The following is a 5,441-nucleotide window of genomic DNA, read 5'->3' on the forward strand; positions in this document are numbered from 1 at the left end:
ATAATAGACAATGGAACACCATGCAATCTGACAATCTCTGAAATATACAATCTTGCCAGCTTATCCAAAGTATAATTTACTCGCACAGTAAGTCTGTCAATAATCACCCAAACTGAATCTTTTTTCGAAGGAGTCATAGGCAAGCCAGTAACAAAATCCATAGTAATACGCTCCTATTTCAATTCAGGAATCTTGATAGGCTGTAACAAACCTGATGGATGTTGATGTTCTGCCTTAACTTGCTGACAAGTCAAACACCTAGCCACAAAGTCAGATATGTCTTTCTTCATACCAATCCAATAATACCTCTCTCTCAAATTCCGGTACATCTTATCTCCTCCGGGGTGCATAGCATATGGACTACTATGAGCCTCAGTAAGGATAGTCTACCTCAACTCAGCATCATCAGGCACACAATATCTACCTTTAAAGCATAAAACTTCATCCTGATCAATTGCGTAATCTGAGTTTGTCCCATGCTCTACTTGCTCAAAGATGGAAAGCAAGGAGCTATCAAGGGGCTGCTTAGCTTTGATCTCATCAACCAAGGTCGGCTTAACTTGCAATTCTGCTAACAAAGTGCCATCGTCATATAAATTCATCTTGGCCATTAAAGACTTCAACTCCGATACCGTCTTTCGACTCAAAGCATCTGCTACAATGTTAGCTTTACCAGGGTGGTAATCAATCACGCAATCATAATCCTTTAGAAGCTCTAACCAGCGACGCTGTCTCAAATTAAGTTCCTTCTGGGTCAGAAGATACTTTAAGCTCTTATGATCCGTGAAAATGTAACACTTCTCTCTATAAAGATAGTGTCTCCAAATCTTCAAGGCAAAAATTACTGCTGCCAACTCTAAATCGTGAGTAGGATAGTTACTCTCATGCGGCCGCAGCTGACGGGATGCATAAGCCACCACCTTACTTTCCTGCATTAAAACACAACCAAGTCCTGAATGTGAAGCATCACTATACACTATAAAATCCTTCCCGGACTCTGGTTGAATCAACACCGGTGCTTGAGTCAAAACCCCCTTTAATTTCTCATAGCTCTCCTGTTGTGCCTCGCCCCAGTCAAACGACACATTCTTCCTTAACAACTTTGTCAAAGGAGAAGCAATGATCGAGAAGCCCTCAACAAAACGTCGATAATAACCAGCCAAGCCCAAGAAACTGCGGATTTCAGATACGTTCTTAGGTCGTTTCCAATTCATAATAGCCTCTATCTTGCTGGGATCAACCTGAACACCTCGTGCAGAAATAATATGCCCCAGAAATGACACTTCTTGAAGCCAAAACTCACACTTGCTTAGTTTGGCATATAGACGATGCTCTCTCAAAGTCCACAAAACGATCTTCAAATGCTCGTCATGCTCCGCCTCAGTACGAGAATAGATCAGAATATCGTCAATGAAGACCACCACAAATTGATCCAAATATGGTCGGAACACCCGATTCATCAAATCCATGAAAGCTGCAGGAGCGTTCGTCAAACCAAAAGGCATCACTAAAAATTCATAATGACCATATCTAGTGCGAATGGCCATTTTTGCAACATCAGATCCTTTAACTTTCAATTGATAATACCCCGAACGAAGATCAATCTTAGAGAATATAGTAGCTCCTCGCAATTGATCAAATAAGTCATCAATACTGGGTAATGGGTATTTATTCTTGACCATCATCTTGTTCAATTTCCGATAGTCAATACATAATCTTAGCGACCCATCCTTCTTTTTCACGAATAGAACTGGAGCTCCCCATGGTGAAGTACTATGTCGGATAAATCCTCGATCGAATAATTCTTGCAATTGGACTTTCAACTCCTTAAGTTCCTTTGGAGCCATACGATAAGGTGCCATAGAAATAGGTGAAGATCCCGGATAAGTCTCAATCTCGAACTCTACCTCTCTATCAGGAGGTAACCCAGGCAACTCCTTCGGAAAAACATCAGGAAACTCGCTAACTGTATGAATCTCCTCGATCGTGGACAATGCACCTTTGGTGTTCAAAATACAAGCAATGAAGGTCTCATATCCCTTCCGGATCATACGATCAATTTCCATCGCTGAAACTATATTGGAGAGATAACCACGCCGTTCACCAATTAACACAACAGTCTGACCATTTAAAGTCTTCAGAGTAGCCCGCTTGTATTCGCAATCCAGCTTTACCTTGTGTTTATTCAACCAATCCATTACAAGAATTAGATCGAACTCCCCTAAAGGAAGTTCCATAAGATCAGCGAGAATAATTTCTCCCTGAACCTCGAGAGGACAACGCCGAAATACTTTATTCACTAATACCGCTTGTCCTACTGGACTTGTAACTGTAACAGTATTTTCAGTGTTCTCGATCGGAATCTGAAGGTTTTGAGATACTGAGCTCGATACATAGGAGTGAGTGGAGCCATTGTCCAATAATGCAAAGTATGGGGTAGAATAAATAGTAAATGTACCTACAATAACCTCAGGCTCATCTCTGTCATCACGACGTCTAGTTACATAAACCAAAGCTGGTTGTCTAGCCTCAGAAGCTGTTGGCCCTCTATTTTGCTGAGGTCGGGCTCTACTGTCTGTCCTGGACGCTGATCCTCGAGTCTTTCCTTGACTACGATCTCTAATTGGGGTCTATACTGTAGTCTGTGAACGCACAGGAGTTTGGGTAGTGGTCTGCTCAAACGAAACTAGCTGAGGAAAATCCCTCCGATAATGACCACTAGATCCACACTGATAGCAAAGACTCATCTTCTTACGACACTCTCCTGAGTGCTGTTTACCACAATACTCACAAAGGGGCCCATTATAATACGATGAGTAACCGCCTCGACTGCCAACTAACGGTGAGGATGCTGCAGGCCTGAAACGTGTATTGCTTCTCTGAGGGGCTGAAGTACGAGTCCTCTTCCCGGACTGTGCTGATGACTCCATCGGGCCTGAAAATTTTTTAGATCCTTCCTGATCAACACGCTCTCTACCAGAAGCTAAAACCTCCACCTCTTCAGCATCTTTGGCTCTGCCCACCAGCACATCAAATATTTCATCCTTATGGGTTACAACTTGCCTACGCAGCTCGTATCTGAGTCCAAGGGAAAATTTACGACATCGATCTCTCTCAGTAAGTACCATACTGAATCCATACTTCAGCAACTTCAAGAACTCGATCTCATACTCAGAAACAGTCATGTCTCCCTGAACCAAGTCTTGAAACTGTTGTCGTCTTTGAGCTAAGTAGCGTTCTCCCAGAAAACGACTCCGAAAGCGATCCTTAAAGAAATTCCAGGTCAAACGATCGGTAGGAACACTACTGATCACTGACTCCCACCAAGTGTAGGCATTACCATCTAACATTGCTACAGCACCCAGATATCTCTTAGTTGAGTCCAAACCCAACTGATCCATGCGTCTCTCTGTATCCTGGAGCCAATCCTCAGCTTCAGTAAGAGCTCCACCAATCTGTCCCCCAAAAGTTCTAACTCCATTGGCAATCAACGTCTATGAAATAGGAACCTCAGATACAACACCAGTAGCTCTAACTACTCCCTGTATTAACTGCAAAAACTGTCTACTAAAATTCTCATCCAATGCAACTCCAGTAGACTCTGACTCAATATCGGTCGCTCCTATGATCGGTGTAGTCATGCCAATACCATCGGTAGGTGGCATATTCGTTGGGGTCGTAGGAGCAGAATCACCGATCGGAGGTGGGGGATCTACTCGTATCTCATCAATCGGATCTGTAAATCTAGCCACTCGACCTTGTCCACGACTAGTTCGACGACCACGTCTAGCACTCATTTTGGTATATCTCGAGATTACTACATAAGATAAACTTAAGGTTAGATAAGCACTTGGAGTCTCGAACATAGTTAAAATCTTAATAACTTTGTGACATGGCCTTAGTAACTCGTTTTGTAAAATATTTCAAAACTGTATTTTCAATGTGGACTCATACACAGTCCGAGGGTTAAAAACCAAAAGCTCTGATACCAATAAATGTAACCCCCTAGACCCGACCTATGCGTTTCGACTAAGTCTAGTGGATCACATTATGATTATTAAAGACATTTTCCGAAATCCTTATTCCATCAATATAAAATCACATTATAAATAACATGAAATTATAAACAAATTATACTATCAAAATCCAACTCGTAAATATAGTACCAGTAAATAATAATTTAATTTAAAACATGTCTTCAAATTCAAAATCACAATAAACCGAGCAGTAATAGCAAAAGAGTCATCATTATAAAATCCGATATTTAAAATAAGGTCCATGTCACCAAAATAAAGTCAACTTGCAAGATAAAAACATTACAATCTGATTTACTTTAAGAGATATGTTGATCCTCCAAGTGCTCGAACCGAGGTATCTAACCAACAGTATCTGAAAGGGGGAAAACATTTTCAAAAGGTGAGCTAGGCTCAGTGTGTCCCAACATTTCCATAAAATGTCAATAGGTACAAATCATAGTCCAGTAATCTCACAAATTCGTAAAAGAGTTTAACTTTTGAAAATCATAGTTTAAACCCTTTTCTGGTACACCATCAGTAGTTCCCAAAATTATTTTCCATATAGCTTACTTTATGTACATAGCAAAAAGAAATCCGACTTAAGGATAGGCTCTGAAGCTTGTATCCTTAAGCCCAAGTCAATAAGTCCATATAGCTTACCCTAAGCACACAACAAAGGAAAGCCGACCTAATGAAACATCTTGGGGCCCTCAAGAGTCACATTAGGCCCATTTAGCTTGATCAGAGCTATTCCATCGTAATTCAATTCCAAAATTCAATTGCACCGTGACATAAATTCCATAAATCCAAAAACATGGTAATCATATACCATTTCAAAACAAAAATTAGATAGCAGCCATATTCCATAAATTGTCACATTAAATTGGTGCATCCATAAAACAATAACCAATGAATTCGGTGTACCACATATTAAAACCAATGAAATAGTTCAGTAATAAGTAGGGAACACATCTCGATAATAGGTTCAAATAGCAAATCTACTGATTACTGGTTTCACCACGCTCTGCTACAGTTTTCGAACGCGTGAATAATGGCACACGTGGTTTAACTGATCTAGAAGAGCTGGGTTGAGTTGTCGAACGATCCGGAGAGTCCATTGTACCTTCAAACAATAATAATCTATCAGTCCCAAATCCTATTTAATTGTTCAAAACTAGACTTCTTAAGTATATAAGCATTTTTCGGGTTTGACTATCAATTTGGGGTATTTCGAGTCTGAATTTGGCCAAACGGATTGCGGAATCGGAATCAGGACGTAAAAAAACATAAAGTATGACTTTTCGAAAATTCAGATTCTTGGTCAAAGTCAAAGTCAACTACTTTGACCGTCGATTTGGAGGCCTTCAGCTTCGTATTTGACGAAACGGACAGCGGAAACGGATTTGGCACGTCGAAAACTATCAG

This window comes from Hibiscus syriacus, unplaced genomic scaffold, assembly GCF_006381635.1.
Source record: "Hibiscus syriacus cultivar Baekdansim isolate YM2019G1 unplaced genomic scaffold, ASM638163v2 tig00000340_pilon, whole genome shotgun sequence".
Lineage (NCBI taxonomy): Eukaryota > Viridiplantae > Streptophyta > Magnoliopsida > Malvales > Malvaceae > Hibiscus > Hibiscus syriacus.